Source organism: Lissotriton vulgaris, chromosome 2_1 (genome assembly GCF_964263255.1).
Source record: "Lissotriton vulgaris chromosome 2_1, aLisVul1.2, whole genome shotgun sequence".
Lineage (NCBI taxonomy): Eukaryota > Metazoa > Chordata > Amphibia > Caudata > Salamandridae > Lissotriton > Lissotriton vulgaris.
This window is the reverse complement of record NC_141687.1, coordinates 566,685,753-566,701,790: the sequence shown is the minus strand read 5'-3', so window position 1 is coordinate 566,701,790 and position 16,038 is coordinate 566,685,753.

The following is a 16,038-nucleotide window of genomic DNA, read 5'->3' as shown; positions in this document are numbered from 1 at the left end:
CACAGCTGTGTTGGACTCTCCCCTGTGCAGCCTCTCATGTACTTGCTGTGCCACCTGCCCTGGACACTGGCCCTGTTGCACTGATGTGTCCCTCACAACCACACTGTTATCTTGAAATTGAAGATTCCAACATCAGTTGCCTCATCATCGACACCGGTGACACTGCATGCGTCATGACTAGGGGTGGGCGGGCGGCTACGCTCTGTGCACGGAGTGTGCGTAGTGCCGGCTTTTACGCATTTTGCGTAGCAGGCGTAGAATCCGGCACTACGCACGCTCCGCAGACGGAGCGTAGCTGGCCGCCACCCGCCTCCCTCCCGCCCTCCCTAAATACTTTAAATTAGGAGTGTAAAAGAATTAAAAGGCACTTACCTTGCCCGCCGCATCCCCGGGGCTCGCGCTATCTCCATTCTTCCGTCTTGTGTACCAATGCGCATGCGCGGGCGGCCGCGCATACGCATTTCTCGCGAAAAAATGCGCATGCGCATTAGTACACAAGACGGAAGAATGGAGATAGCGCGAGCCCCGGGGACGCGGCGGGCAGCGGCGGGCAGCGGCGGGCAAGGTAAGTGCTTTTTAATTCTTTTACACTCCTAATTTAAAGTATTTAGGGAGGGCGGGAGGGAGGCCTGTGGTGCGTAGTGGGGCTACGCGGAGTGCGGAGGTGGGCGTAGATTCTCGCCCACTTCACGTAGCTCCGCGAAGCCCCACTACGCCCACTACGCCCAGGGTTAGTCATGACCAGACAGGACTACAAATCACTACAACCGTGACCCACCCTCATAAAAGTGTACTCTTATGAAAGCCTGAAGATAATAGGAATTGCAGTCACTTATTGCTCCAAGATAACATATGTGACCACACTGATTGGGAGCAGAAAAGCAGGGGCTCTTCACCTCATTGCATTCAAAATACTAGAAAACATGGTGGATGACATGCTGTAAGAGTTTTCCAGCATTTTCAATGGTATAGGATGCATCAAAGAGGGATAAACGTAAAACTACAAATAAACCGCTCTGTGCAACCAGTAACATCTAGTTAGATACCTGAAGGAAGTGACCTGATTAGGGTCACCCGGGTTACTTGCGACCACCTCTCAGCCTTCCAAACAAATGAAGAGTCAGTCAGACAGTAGAGAATACAAAACAAAGTTATTTATTAGTCATACACTCGAGTGGAGTCCAGTCTGACCAGTCTCCTTAGAATGCTGTAGAGGGACTGACCCCCGTCAACATAGTAATACAAGATGTACATTTCCAACACCCCTAAAGACCTTCCCTTACTGGAATTTTCCAGTCTGGGTGCTGATGAACAAAGGAGGTACAGATGGACGAGCTACCATCCTGAGACCGGGTATTTCTTAGTTTCAAGATTACTCTGCCCGTACTGGGAAAGGCATGCAAAGACAGAACAATCTATTCATTCGTGCAGTAAATCTCAACCTTGACTAATAAAGAGAAACAATTGAGGCTGCTTTCTGCTGAGGCAGAGAGTATGGGACAGAAGCTTACTTTCGATCTTAGTACGAAATGGTGGCTGAATACAAAATGGTGCCACACATGCTAACTTAACCCGCACAATGCTAGAAGTGGTCAGCTAGAAGCATCTCATTCCAACATGCCAATGGATCTCGTTCAACATTAGAGGTCAAGGTGGTACGTGGATGGCTGGCCTATTGTGTTATAGACCACCCTCGTCAACTACAGCGGCCCTTCAATCCCTGGTCGACCTGATATATGATCTTTCAAACTCCCACTCTAAGTTCCTTGTCTTGGGCGACTTTAATCTGTGGCCCTCTGGGCCCCACGACCTTGCCTTTCGAGAACTCTGCCAAGCGTGTGAGAATATTCAACTTGAACAACTTGTCCTCTCCCCCACCCACACGAAGGGGCATACACTGGACTTGGTGTTTGCGGATAATGAACTAATCTCAGTGAAGGACATTTTAACTCAATGCTGGACCGACCACTCACTGATCCTTTTTACTGTAGCTCAGCCGGCCCTATCACAACCAGTTAGTTCGGGGAGTACTACATTCAATCGATCATGGACTCGCCTGTTAAAGGAGATTAAGCAACCTATGTTCCTGGCCTGAACATTTGAGTTAAAGAACAGCGTAGGTGAGAGCTATGATGCCCTCTGTCAGCAAATCTTAACAACCTTGGACGAGGTAGCACCCTTACGGAAACTGAAGGACAGATCCAGAAGGACCAATGGCTGGTTCACCGAGGAACTCGGCCAGGTGAAGCTACGCTGTAAACAAGCAGAACGCACATGGAGGAAAGGATATTCAGAGCAGGACAGGGCCACCTATAAAGGCATCTTACTGGAATATAAGCTCCAGTTAAGAAATGCCAAAGCCAAATTCTTGGAAGAGACATTGGCAAAGGCATCGAATAAATCACAGACCCTGTTCAAATTGGTAAAGAGCTTAGCCAATCCTACGTGTGCCATACCATCTCCACCGGTGTCACAGGAGCTTTGTGACTCTTTAGCCACAGCTTTTGATGACAAAATTAGGAACATTCTGAAGGGCCTTGAGGGTTCTATGCAGCCTATGCCATCTGGTTCTTGTCCCTCTGTGTCCCCAGGTCACCCGGCTTCTGAGTCAAGTATGAACAAGGAGCCTGCCTGTCAGTTGCCGAGTTTTCCAATACCCTCGCTGGAGGAGTTTTGTGCTCTGGCTAACTGTGTATCATCTGGCTCTCCTCTTGATCCCTTGCCGCACAAGATCTGGAAGGCCTTCCAGGACAAGCTGTTTCCCCCGCTCCACTCTATCTGTTGCCAATCGTTAGATACTGCATCTGTACCAGACTGCTGGAAATTGGCTATTGTAACACCTTTGCTAAAAAAGGCTACTTTGGACCCCCTCTGCCCAGCCAATTACAGACCTATCTCGCTGTTACCATACGCGATAAAGATCTTAGAGAAGTGGGTTACGAGAGCCTTGGCCAACTTCCTGGAATCCAACTCCAGTCTGGATGTAGCTCAGTTTGGCTTCAGACCGGGCCACGGTACTGAGACTGCTCTGGTTACCGTGTTGAATGATCTGCGAACGCGTGTCGACAGGGACAAGTCAGCATTTTTAGTACTGCTTGACATGTCGGCCGCGTTCGACACGGTGAACCATGAGGTCCTTCTGGGCCGTCTCGGTAATGCGGGAATAACGGGCTCAGCACTAGCCTGGTTATCATCATATCTGGATAACAGACAACAGGCAGTAACATTACCACCGTTCCGCTCTGCCATACGCCAGGTGAACCAGGGTGTCCCCCAGGGTTCGGCGATAAGTCCGATTCTTTTTAATCTGTACCTCCGCCCCCTGATACAACTTATAAGATCTTTCGGTATTCAAGTCATCAACTACGCCGATGATACCCAATTGATTTTTTCTTTTGAGGGTTCAGAGGCAGTGTCGAGGGACACCTTCCATCAGTGTATGTCGGCTACAGCAAAGTGGTTGCAAGCCAATTCACTCCAATTCAATGGCACAAAGACGGAGATATTGCACTGCTCTTCTGACCGACTCCCTCGCCCATTGCCGGAAGATTTTTGGCCTAGCTCCATTCCAGGCTCGGTGGAGGTAGCAGATTCGGCACGCAATCTGGGAGTCATGTTCGAGTCGAACCTACAATTGGACGTCTCGGTGAACAGGACTGTTGGGACATGTATGGGCCTGCTCCGTGCTCTACGGAAGATACTGCCGCTTCTGCCGCGGGATGCCAGAGTAGAAGTAGTGCGTAGTACCATCCTCAGTAGGTTAGACTACTGTAACGCACTACTTCTAGGAGCCCCAAAGGTTTTGATCCATAAATTACAGAGGGTTCAAAACATGGCGGCTAAACTAGCCCTATCCCTACCTCGCTCGGCTTCTTCTGCCGGAGCCCTGGCAATCTTACATTGGTTGCCGGTCCAGCAGAGGATCTCCTATAAGGCTTTGTGCCTGGTTTTTGGAGCACTGCATGTTCAAGGACCAATACCATTGCAAAATCTTTTTTCGTGGTATCAGGCTGCCAGACCTCTGAGATCCGCCTCAGCGTTCCTAGTGAAAGTCCCAAGAATAAACAGAGTGAGAATGGGCGGCCGCGCCTTCAGTTTCACGGCCGCCAAAATGTGGAACACTCTACCTCTAACACTGAGGAGCAGTCAAAATTTGACTTTATTTAAAAAGGACCTTAAAACCTTTCTCTTCCCTAGAGCAGAATAAATTGTAGAACTGATGGTGGAACTGATCTCAGCGCCAGGATACCCGCTGGGTGACAGCTGCGCTTAATAAGCATTAAAATACATACATACATACAAAATACATACTTGACACCTAGGAAGCTGCTGGTGTCATGGAAAAAGTGGAAGAGCTATCCCCTTTGGTCTCACCCTTTGTTTGAAAAACTCCAGAACTTGGAGAGTTGCAAATATGTGGACACAAGGCAATCCACAACAGCCATAAAAATAGAATACCACGTAACCCAAATAGTGGATTATGATGTGGTCAAGGTCAATAAAGCCAAGTGGCTTTACAAAATTGATCTTTCATCAAGATACCACCAACTAGAAATCAACATAGCGTCACAATACATCACTACTTTTCCAAAGCATACTGGGCTCAGATTCTACCTATGCCTCAACTTCAGAATATCCACCACAATTAAGGTATTCCAGCAGTGCATCCAAAAGTTGTGGCAGAGCAAACATGCAAGTTCAATGTAAGTGAAGACAACCTTCTTCACTGTCGCTACCATAGAGGAACGCAAACACAGCATAAGAGCCCACCTGACCAGTATCAATGAAAGCAGACTGACTCTACATAGGAATAAGTGTGAGTTTTTAATGAAAGAAATGAATTTATTTGGCTATTGTTTCACAGCCTGTGGTCTAGCTCCAGACCCGAAGAAAACGCAAAACATGAAAACAGTGGTTGCTCCCAAGAATGCCAGGAAAATAGGGAGTTTCCTAGTGATTATCACCCATTTGTGAATGTTTCATTTCCGCTCTGACCATCCTTACCAAGTAATTACAAGACCTTCTTGAAGCAGAGATCCCATGGTTCTGGCTGTTCAAACAACAAGAGGCTTTTAGGAACATCAAAGAAGCCCAATCTGCTAGCATGATCTCGAGGTACTATGGACCAAGCCTAGCCACAGAACATGTTGTTAACACCATGCCCACAGGATTCAGTGCACCCATGCTACAGATGCAGATTTATCAGATCAGTGGGACATAGATCACATAGACTCTCGTACCTAAAAATAAGTGATTACTGTAATATTGGGGTGTTGTCATTGTCACATATATCTGCATAGCAACCTATTCTAAGTAGGCACTGACCACGGAAGACTAATTCGCTTATTCAAAGGAAATGTGTTCAAACCAGCACTTCACATGGAGAAATGAATCCTCCAGCTTCAAGTATATGCATTTAAGGTCATGTATTGGATGAGTCATGGGAACTTAGCAGACAACCGATTTGAACACCTGTGGGAAAATGGACCTCTCTGAAGGGTCACCCCAAAATATTTGCCTTCCGCCTCCTCTTTTTCTGATCTCGTTTGTGTTGGCCTCAGGACTCTGAGCACTTTACCTCTGCCCCCAGTGCTAAAGGGCATGTGGTCTCTCCCCTAGACATGGTTTAATTGATGTATCCACAATTGCCACATTTAATTCACTTATGTGTCCCTAGTACAATGCACTACATGTGCCCTGGGCCTGTAAATAAATTAAATGCTGTACTTGAGATTGCAGTACTGAGTGTGTCACCCACTCAAGTAGCCTGTCAACATGTCGCAGGCCTGAAACTGCAAATCCTGTGTGTGCAGACAACACTGCCCTGTCGATTTGGACTTTAAAACCACTTTCTAAGCCTTAAATTCCCTTTTTATTACATGTAAGTCACCCCTAAGGTAGGCCCTAAGTAACCTATAGGGCTGGGTGCTGTGTAATTAAAAGAAAGGACATGTAATTTTAAGTTTTGCTTGTCCTAGTAGTGAAAAACTCCCAAATTAGTTATTCACTACTATGATGCCTACCCCTTCCATATGTTAACATTGGGGATTCCTCCTTACATCTAATAAGCTGTAATCCCCAAGTGGATGTAAGCTGTAATCCCCAAGTGGATGTAGGTAGAGCTCTCACAGTTAGTACCTATGGCATTTTAATGATAAATCCTCTTTAATAGGAACATCAAATTTATCATTACAATTTTATAAATGTAATTTTTAGAAAAATAACATGTTCATGCTCTTGGCCCTTTTGTGCCTGCAGTCTATCTCTTATCAGTCTGTGGTAGGTGAACGCTTGACTTTGTGTATTCCCTCTAGGCAGTCACGCCTGAAGAGAACTTAGGTGTGACTTAATGGATCTTCCTGCGATGAAAGGAGGAAGGAGCTAGGCTTAGCATCACACTTATGCCTGAATAGAATGTGTCCTCTCCACATACAAAGGCCTGCATAGCCCCCTGTAATAAGTCTACAACCAGGGAAGGATGGGATGATCTCTGTGCACTTCAAGACCCTTCTTTGAAGTCACTCCCACTTCAAAGGCACAACTGTGTATACATACTGGGTCTCTGACCCCTCCAAGACAGTACACTTCTGGACATGAAACCACTCTGCCAGGAAGAAGAACTGCTGTGCCAAAGGACTGCCACAAAGCTGGCCTGCTGCTCTAGAAGACTGCTTCCTTACATTTCTGTTGTTGCCTGCTGCTCTTTCCTACTGGGTAAAGACTGGACCTACATCACTTGAACCCAGAGTGACTCCAAGGGCTACCTCACTATCCTCCTGATTTGAAGACTCAGGGATATAACATTCTTCTGCTCCGCTCCTGTGCCAGGTCCATTGGAAGTGGACCCAGGTGCTTGTCCAGTGCAACTGATGTTTCCCCTGCTGCAAGAGCAGAATCATGCGGGAACACAACCAGTGCATTATCTTCAAAATTGGTATATCGCCCTTGCTGCATGGACAAAATCGACGCATCACTTTGACTTCAGGATTGACAATGAAGCATCGCTCGGCTGCACCCTGTATCTTTGCTGTTGTGACACGGCTCAAGGAACTTTTGCTCAGCGGGACCTGAAAATCCCGGTATCTGGATCGGGCTCCATCACAGTCAGCCTGGACTTTTGACTTTGTCCTGGTCCAGCTCAACCATATATCCCATATAGGAGCATATTTCTTTTAAACGCTCTTTAGAAAATCATATGTCCAGTTATACATATTAACTGTTTGTCATTTTGGTCTTGTTTTATCTATAAAATTAAGTTCTATTTTTCCAACCTGGTGTGGAGCCTTTTTTGTGGCGTTTTCACTGTGTTACTGTTTGAAGTGTTGCACAAATACTTTACACATTGCCTCTTAAGTTAAGCCTAACTGCTCTCTGCCAAGCTACCAGAGGGTGAGCACAGGATCATTTAGGGTGTGTTGTGACTTACCCTGACTTAGATTGTGATTTTTGCTTGGACAGGGTGTTGCGTGTTTATCTAGGTTCCTGATCGATACTGTGACCTTATGCCCCTATTCGGCTATAAATCCATTTATTCCCTATATTGGCATAACCGTTCAAGTGCGATTTTCTGAAAAGTCATCTCTGGCCTCACACGAACAGAGCCACATTCCAGCATAGTTCTCTCTGCCACTTCCTTTGCGACCAATTAGTGCAATGACAGAGCAGTAGTCACTATCTGATATTCCTAGATAACACTCCGAGTTCTTCAACAAGATAAAAACTTAGCAAACCTGGAAATCCCCGCTTGCTATGTTTTGATTAGTAATGGAACTCTAATGAGCAACTGATAACTATCACTTCCTAGTGACATCTTTAATTGACGTCTTATGTCCAGCAAACTTGCGTCAAACCCGGCACCTGTCAGGTATAAATATTACCAACGTTGCCTTATGCAATAAGAGCTGTAAGCTGTGAGCTGTGAGCTGCAAGACCCCGTGTTGGTAAATCTAGCACTCTGTCGCTGCAGCCTGCTATCCTGTGGTGGTGAAGCTGCTGATACCATTATCGCCACTACAGCGCGAACTATGGTGCAGTACGCTTAAGGAGCTGAACAGCCGTCCCTCTGCGAAGACATCCAGCAGATTCCAGCTGCCCGCGGACGCTGTCCCCCCTCCTTCCTCGACGCGCTGAAGAGAAGCCGCTGCCTTTCTCGTGCAGAGAAATCCAGTCCCGGCGCTTCCGGTTTACCCTTGCGGGTGACTGGGATATCGAGAGAGACCCCTGAAGTAGATACCAATCCTCCATCATTCTATTCAGAGGTATGGTGTTGACTAAACCCTTAGACAAGAATTCTTGAAACAAACCTTGGCAAAACCAACTTAACTTAAGCTACTTACTTACTCCCCTTTTCACGTGTTAGGCTTAGGTCAGGCACACTGGGGTAGGCTTAGTTAGAAGCACCAGTTGAGTATGTTAGCCTAATGTATATATGACTGTATATATGTTTTATTACTTTTAACCATTGTATGGCTAAGAAACCATATCAATGCTTTTACAGTTCTATTTCGCAATACTTATCTTACTGTACGTACTTTTTATAATAACAATTATTGCAATTGTGGCAATACATTTCTCTTGTACGAGAAGAAAGACTGTTCAATAAATGTTAACCCTTTATTGACAAACGCCCGTCTCTCTATTCTCTACATCTCGTGAAAGTAAACTGCACTAGACTGACTGAGTGAAATACATGTCTATTGTTTCACACGACCCTAGAGATTGACTCTTGATCTGAGGAGCAAAGTTGTCATGTTGCACGGTTGTTGGAAAGCTGAATCCCTTCTTGTCTGTGCCAGGGAAGCTGATCACTTCCTATGCAGAGAAGAAAGTTTCCAGTGACCTCTGAGCTAGTTGGTAACACAACCCAATTAAGTTTAGCATAGTCAGTGGAGGCCTGGAATATCTGCAGTTCCACGTCGATACTACTGTTTATGTTATTCCAATGCGCAGGGCCTAGTGGGAAACTAGGAACTACACTACATGGCGCCCAAACGTTTGGTAAGGCGATAAACTAACGCAAGACGTTAGAGTAACTCAGTCGTGCATATTTCACACAGACCCCTTTCTCCCGTAAATACTCCAATAGACGTCTGGAGTGGGTGAAAGGTTAAAAATCCGCCCGACCTTAGTAGGAAGAGATTCCTATGTAAAGCTCTGGTTTATTCAACGTTGAAGGATACAGTGTTCCAAAATATTGTGCACCTAATCTTTGTCTCCTTGGAGACCTACTCTGCAAACCTTGCATTTTTACAATGCCAGAAAACAACGGAACCTCTGGGGCCGCAGTAGATGCGACTCAGCAAGGTCCCGAATACACAGACCCGGATGCTATAATCATCCCGGTCAACTTAAGAAGATCTATAACGTTAAAACTTATAGAAAACGGACTGACACCTCAAGGTGGTGCAGTAATTTTCGTGATAGAGGCTCACGAGTATCGGCAGACAGAGGTATTCTATTCATGGATAAACTTTCCAGCGGCAAACGCTAGAACACAAGAGTTTCACTATTACAAAATAGAGAAACATCCGGAAGAGTACACTCCTTTCGAGGAGATTGAAATTCCACTTAAATTTCAAGAGCACCTGCTCTGGTTTAATGGCGCCCTAAAACACAATGATCACATAACTAGGCTCGGTCCACTAGGTAGACCAGGAGCAACGTGGCCGGTTCTAGCCAGCTACACACCACATCCTGACATTGCTAAGGAAGAGCTGTTAGTACAGCTAAAAACATTAATAAAAATACATAGGCAATTAGTCCAATATGTAATGCGGACTGCAACAGTCCAGCCAGCTGTTAATTCACACCAGCTGACCCCTCATCAGGGAAACACAAATAAAATTAAACCACAGAACATACAGTCATGTCTTGGTAAAACACCCGTAAAACGGGAACAAATTCCTTTCTGGTTAGCACAGAAAATCACTCAAATAGAGGCAGTATTTCCTGATACTACCCCTATTGAGAAACACAGAATCTTGACCATCTGCCTTCCTATGGGAATCGCACCACACGTGGAGGACTGTGACACTTGGGGTACAGTCTTTGCTTCCATTTATACAAAAACACACGGTGTTCCGTCTATGGCGGTAATACCAGAAGTGCTAAAACAGATTCAAAATGAATTCGGTCCAGAGCCCGCTTTAAATCTAGGTATGAAATTACTGAAAGACTTCAAGCAGGTCTCGGCTATATTATTAGCCAACATAAAAGGAGAAGCAGCATCTGTGGCGATTCGCCAGAAGGTGAGGGAAACAGATATAAAAGATCCTGTTGAGCTTGCAAAAATCATAGAAAAGTGCTATGAAGAATTAGGTAGAGACAGCTTGGGTGGGAAACCAGTAAAGCCCCAACTGCTTGAAAGTCCTGAAAAATTATTTATTAAAAATAATTTAAACACTCCTAAAAAGAGCTGGGATGGAAATAAACAATCCACTCCCAAGGAAAAAGTTTTCCAGTCCAGAGGAAGGTCTCCTCGACGGAGGGAAAGAACTCCGACTCGAGAACGCCAGTCTCCCCAGAGGGAGCCCTCTGAGAAAAGATATAACCTTAGAAATAGGGATAATCTGAAAAAACCTGATAGATATCAAAGTAGTGATACACGTCCCTCTCGATCTCTTCCACAGATTTCGGAAAGAAGAGGACGGTCAGACCCAGGAGAGCACACCAAGTCCAAAGACAAGGAACCTGCTCAGAGTAAAAAATCTCAATTTCCTAAAAAGAAGGTAGCCAGTATTAGAGTAATCAACCATGCCGAGAATACTGAGGACACCGTTGAAAAACGGGGAGTGGGCATTGACAATGTTGGACAGTGCAGCAGAAATCAGTATAGCGCGCAAGAACTTGATGAGTCATCTGGAGACAGTGGACACGAATGAATACATTCAGGTTGAAACTGCCGACGCCAGACTTAGCGAGCCCCATAAAATATACGAAATAACATTGCGTATGGAGGGTGATAAGACTAGGAAAATTAAGGGTCTATTTTGGGATAAGCTCTCAAAAGGCTATGATATTCTGTTAGCTGAAAAAGTCTGGCCCCCGGAGTTTTTCAGGGAATGCCCTCGTGGCGAAGAAGTGATTATGCCTGCCTTCTCGAATCACATTCCAATTCACAAAAAATATACATATGCACGGAAATGGGCAGTAGCACAGGCACCTGCATTGTATAAAAATCATGTAGGATGGGATGAGGATTCACCTCCTCACAAAATCCAACTAAAAAGTGAACCAACTGCCCAACGGCAGTATCCCATAAAGCAAGAAGCTAAAAAACAGGTCAGGGAGATCTTAGATCAACTTGAATACCAGGGGGTGATTGAAACATGCACCTCTCAAATGAACAATCCTTTGTTTCCTGTCTCCAAGCCAGACAATTCATATCGTCTAGTTTTGGGCTACAGACATCTTAATACATGTTGCAAAACTTTTGCAGTACAAAACTCGCATAGTGCAGCCCTAATGAATAACATAGTTAGGAAAAAATATAAAACGACATTAGACATATCTAATGGTTTCTTTTGTCAAAACATTGCACCAGAAAGCAGATATTTGACCGCTTTCTCCGCATTTGGGTCGCAGAAAAAATTCTGTCGACTCCCACAGGGGTTCAAGAACAGCCCAGGACTATTCTCAGCTAGGGTAACAGAGTTACTACAAATCTATGATGATGAAGCATTATCTTACGTAGATGATATCTATCTCACAGACGACGACTTGGATACTCACTTGAAAAGAGTGAACACCATTATACTTGGGTTCGCAGCAGAGGGTTACAAATTCAACTTTAAGAAGTCCCGAATTGCCCATCTGACAGTACTATTCTTAGGGTACGAATTATCAAGTGAAGGGAAAAGCCTAGCGGACAACTTCTTAGAGAAGTGCGCTGTACTCCAAGCTCCAAAAACGCTGAAGAATTTACAATCCATTCTAGGTTTTCTGAATTTCGGAAGAACTTACATTCTAAATTACGCAGAGAGGGGTAAACCTCTCTACGAACTAATAAAACCTGATTTTAAACAAATCAATTGGACTCAAAAACACACAGAAATTTTGAGATCACTGCAAACAGACATGTTAGCAAAAACAAAATTAGACACACGTGACAACACACGCGATCTTGTAATCCGAGTCATCCCAGGAAGATGCGGATTCACGTACCTAACCTCTAATGAGGGAGAAAAGGTACCAATTTCAATTAAATCTCACTTGTACACACAAGCAGAAAAAAACATTCAGTCACACAGAAAAAACTGTGAACGCAGTGCAAATCGCATTAGCAAATGAACGAGAACTAGCACACGGCAAAAGGATTAACATCCTCACAGCGGAATCCGCCTTCGAAGCGCTATTCAGCCCAGTAAACCTGCCTACAGTGTCACTGGATCCGAAATGGATACAGTGCATAGATTCTCTAGGAGCGGAAGACGTGAAATACTATTTCGCCCCGCAATACGAAGAACTGAATGATTTAGAGTATGAAGAAGAATATCCTCTGCCAATCGAAATTCTGCCTCTCCCACAATATGCCTGTATAATCTATACAGATAACTCTGAACAGCATTTCAACGTAGAGAGAAAATCCTACGATACAGCATGTGTGATCATTAAATGTCGTTGGCTGTGCGGTAAAATCAGACCGAAAGTAACAAAAACCGAATCAGTAAAGTACTGTTCGGCTCAGAGAACTGAAATTAGATGTTTAAAGATGGCGCTTGAAAATGCAGAACGTGAATTCCCGACACTTATCGTGTGCGATTCTCATTTTTGCGTCAACTCTTACAATAACAAACTGCAGAGTTGGATCAAAAACGACTACAAAGATGACACAGGTGCCACAATAAAGCATAAATTGCTCTGGAACGAGGTAGCTCTTTTAAGTAAAGAACTACAAAAGACTCACGTGATTCACGCACAGAGTCTTCAACGTGATGGCGTTCACGTTGCAGGGAATTCATTGGCTAATACAGCCACCGCGGAAGCAACTAAACCGGCTTCCGTAGCCACAAAAAAGCGTACAGATAAATACATAGACGGGGAAACCATGCTGGCAGTAAAAACGACCGTAAAAGGCGACTGTGCAGCACTACCCGTAAACTATCCACTCAACTATGCATACATATTCGATGCAAACTCCGTTCCTTTTGCTCGAATCCCTGGAGTGGGGGACAGAGTAATTCCAAACACGAACAGGAGAATATTTTTAATAGCAGACGCACACATGGGATTGGGTCTGAGACACCAAACAATCAGGGACTCTCTGACTGAATTACAATCAGTATATTGGTGGCCGGGAATGAGTGTAGGACACCGAATATATGCAAACAACTGTGAAAACTGCAATAGGGATCGCAGTAGTGAACAATGCTACCGGCTACCGATCAGAAACAGCGTAACGCTGCCTGCACCCCAACCTGCGTCCTATTAATCAATTAAGGCGAAAAGCACTTAAAAAATGAGGCCCCCAGCGCTCGGCTGACGCTAGAACGGTTATAAAAGATTTGCGAGTCTTTATCGGCACATACGCAATTACCACGTTCCATTCTGACCAGGGTCCTGCTTTCAGCTCTCGAGCCTATGAGGAGGCCATGGCCAGCATGGGAATTGGGTTGCGGTATTCTTGTTCGTCATACCCCGGAAGGGAACAGTGTGGTAGAAAGAAAAAACCGGGACATAAAGCAATCTATAACAGCGAAGGTATTAGGTTCAGGCGCTGGGTGGGTCAAACATTTAATAAGTGTCCAGACTAGTCTTAACAACATGCCAAGAAATTCTCTAAAAGGTTTCAGCCCATACGAACTATTGTTCGGAATTAGAATGCGAGTTCAGGACCTCGATAGTCAAATGTCAGTGGTACAAGAAGAAACATCGCACTTTGATGTAAAGGATCGTTTGGCTGTTTTACAGGAACTGAATGAAACAAGAAAATCATTAAGCAACATAAAGTTAAAGCAACAGCCAAGTACCACTGACGAGGCACCACCCGCAACAACCCCAGCAAGGCCTGTCTGGATTCCAAAGATTGGGGATCTAGTCAGAGAAAAGATCGCGGTTAAGAAGGAATTTGGGCCTTCTTACAGAAAAGCAGTACCTGTCTTGGCAGTCACCGGAACAAGATCAGTTGTGCTACCGCCCCTTGCTGGTAAAAAGGAGAACAGAGTTGTGTCTATCGATCTGGTAAAACCACAAGCATGTGGCCTATAATCAACAGTAGGCCCAGTGGACTCCCAAGAAACAACAGAATACCCAAACTTGCAACAATCCAAGAGGTTCAAACTGAAAGACTAATCACATTCGATCAGCCTGCAGTGCACAATAAAGGACTATGCAATAATGCCATGGAACTCGTGCCTCTTGAAACACAGATTGAAACAGTTCGTCAAGAAACAACACCAGTCTACAATGATGTGGCATCAGAAAGTGCTACCGAGAGACAGATTGAAAGAACAATCCCATCAATTGACAGAACTGCCTCTGGTTATTTCATCAACTTCGACAACTTCTCTGAAGATCAAAACGACCTCGAAGTGATGCCAGAAACAAAAAAGTCTTTTAAAGAAAAAGCAACAGAACTCTTTCATCAACTGAAGGAAATCTACCTTGTTTCCCCTTGGCTAGAGTTCTGGTTCGGTCTAGGTGTATTTTTCCTCCTGCTTTGGCTCATCATGGTACTATGTTTGTGAAAATTCATTGAAGGAAAATATATTACAATGGACACAGCAAGTCAGAACATCAACTTAGTCCTGAAACCACACAGATCATCCCACGTGAAGAAAAGAGAACTGTCAACAGTAAATGTCACAGCAATTCCAATACCTGGTGGGGTAGTATGGGAGAAAACAGACTATAAGATCTATGGTCCGGTCGAAATCCTGAAGTATCCTCATCAACTAAAGGTTTCCTTAAGTGACTTTGTGACACCAAGTACATTCTCTGATGATTGGGACTTTAACAGTATTAATGACATGATGTCTGATTTAGTAATGTCAGCTAGATTCACAGATCATGATTATTTACAAGGTTCATCTAGTTATGAGCAGTTATTCTGTTACACCCACTATGGGGATCACTACTTGCATAAATCTGCACAGCCTAGAAATGTTTTTATGTATAATCAATGGGAACATTGTTCTACACCACCTAAAAGCAGTTCTAAAGCATTTTTTGAGAAATTCAAATATTTTTCAGGGTTTAACACCAGTGATGCAGAAACGTTTTATTACAAACTGTTAGATAAAACAGGATTGAAAACAATGCTGACAAATTCTAAATTGATATATTCAGAAGCATTTTATGACAAAATGATGACATTTGGTTTTGATTATTGGAAAAATAATATTGAAACGAAAACAATTTGGGGTACAAAAGATTGGCAGGTGCAAGGCATAGAAGCACTATTTAGAACCTGCATGATACCAGAACAAATGTTGTTTTTAAATGACACAATACACCAAACATCTTGTCTTGGCCTAGCTAAGATCAAAGACCTTAAAACACCGTCTATACCAAAGCCAATACCTGAAAATGTAACCGCAGATATTGAGTTAGACGGGTCACAAATTTTACTTTTCAACAGAACACATCCTGATTGGAAAAAGTGGTTAATCTGGCCTACTGACACAAACAGCTGTCAAGATAGATTCCTGAATAAAACACAGGGGTTAAAAATGACCAGATTAGACCCTAGATACTCCCAGAGACAACATCCAGGGATTATAACAACATACAGTGTAGGGAGACTCTGCCTCGAATGGCTTACAACATCCACACTGGCTGAAATTAAGCAACACTTGTCTTTACTAAAAGATGGTGCTGATTTGCGCGATTTCATTCTTGGACCACGCAAACAGCGTCAAAAGCGTTTCATAGCGACCAGTATTTATGCTGCTTACAACGAGGCTTGGAAAGTAAAGCAAATTGAAACTGCTGAAAAAATACGAGAAATTGATCGTATTAATTTGGAAAAATCACTTTCTGTAGTAGACAATGGGTTAGTGACTCTGTCTTCCAGAATATATTCGTTGGACAATATTGTAT